Below are 1,840 nucleotides of genomic sequence, written 5' to 3' on the forward strand. Positions count from 1 at the left end.
CACAAACTCTTCTAATATTAAACACTAAAATAAATGTGAGCTATGCACATATTTTGGAAAAATGAATACACTCAAGTAAGAAAATTATTTTCCAATCTGCTTATTCCAGTTCAAGATGGCAGGTGGTTGGAGCCTATCTCTGCAGCTCTGGCACAAGGGCCTCCGAGCAGGAGGCCCTTTCATCACAGGACCACTCACACACACTCACACTCACAATGGGACAATGGCACACAAGCCAATTCATCTCACATCCACATCCTTGGGATGTGGGAAGAAACTGGAATAAGTGGAGAAAACCCATGCAGACATGGAGAAAATGTGCAAACTCCAGACAGTGCACCCACCAGGAATCAATTTTTTTTCCCCTCATCAATGTTATAACAAAATGACAATATTTAATGAAATGACATTTGGAGAACCTGCTGTATTCTTTTCACTTGCCCACCTTAATAGAAGGTCCATGTGGTTAGGACTGTGTCAGCCTGGTACATCATGGTATCCTCAGAGAATTACCAAGAAATAATTGTTAAATAAATAAATGTTGAGCATGGAGAAACTGTTCTCTAAAAGGACATCCAAGTCAGTTTCAAGCAGTAACATTTTAAAATATTTTAAATCAGGGGTATAAGACACATAATACATTAGCCAAGGATGGAGAAAAAAAATCTAGAAAAGAACTAGCATTATTAGGACTACGGAGTAACTCCAAAACCCAAATGCCCAAGACTTACCTTAACCTGCTTAAAATGCTGCACTAGAGGTAAGACAGGCAACCAGTAACCACAGCAGATCCCCCTTGGCTCAAACTTTAGTTGCATTCCAATCTTCAGCACAGACTCTTGAAAACTTGTTCTCTTTTATTTCAAAAGAGTCAGGTATTGAAAGAGAATGATAACAGCTCTGTGCAGAGTATATTTCTTAATGCTTTTCAATCTTTTAAAAATTACCCGAGCAGTATATCATTTTTTAAATGAGAAAAAATGCCCATAAGTAAAAATCTTCAAAGATTGTTTTTTAATGGTATTTTTCTTTTCTGAAGTGTACTTTTAAAAAGTAGCAATCTTCACCTCCTATGTAAGGCAACAATGTGCTTTATATACAGTGCATTTCTCATGCTAGCAAAAATAAAATATTTCTTAGCCTTTTGCTCTAGAGTTCAACAATGGATAAGGGGATGTGGTTCCATAGTGTAGCAGTTAGCACATCTGCTTTACATGCAGAAGGTCCTGTGTTCACACCCCAGTGGAGCCACAGTCCATGGTCTATGGCCATGCCACCCTTAACAAGCCCTACGTATGATCTCGGAAGCTAAGCAGGGTCGGGCCTGGTTAGTACTTAGATGGGAGACCACCTAGGAAGACCAGGAGCTGTAGGCATAAATAATAATAATTTTAAAAAATGGATAAAGGCTTGCAAATCCCCTTCTAACATGCTCTGTAGATCAATATTCTACAATATTGGATGACTGGACTTTGACTAGAGAGGATCATTTGGTATTGAGTATAGTGGGAAGTCAGTAAACATTCTAGATAACTGCCCAGTCACTCATTTTTGAGCACGTGCTCTCTACTTCTGCCTCTGTTGCCTTAGTGCACACTCCAGGAAGGCCCCCAACAATCCTCACCTCATAGTATTCACATATTTGTATAGGGCTGGCTAATGTAATCAATAGGATGTTATAAAAATGATGGAGTATGACTTCCAAAGCTACATCATAAAAGTCATTGCAGTTTCTACTCTGCCCTCTCTAGAATCTCTTGCTCTGGCAGAGACCAGCTACCATGTTGTAAGGACTCTCAAGCAGCTCTATGGAGAGGTCCATGTAGTGAGGAACCCCTGC

At 39.6% G+C, this 1,840-nt stretch overlaps 1 pseudogene; it reads left to right on the top strand.

Moving 5' to 3' along the window:
- Window positions 1-1,260: 1,260 nt before the first annotated feature.
- On the top strand, window positions 1,261-1,376 carry LOC120593856 (uncharacterized; annotated as a pseudogene).
- The last annotated feature ends 464 nt before the right edge of the window (window positions 1,377-1,840 follow it).

This window comes from Pteropus medius, unplaced genomic scaffold, assembly GCF_902729225.1.
Source record: "Pteropus medius unplaced genomic scaffold, Ma_sr-lr_union100, whole genome shotgun sequence".
NCBI lineage: Eukaryota > Metazoa > Chordata > Mammalia > Chiroptera > Pteropodidae > Pteropus > Pteropus medius.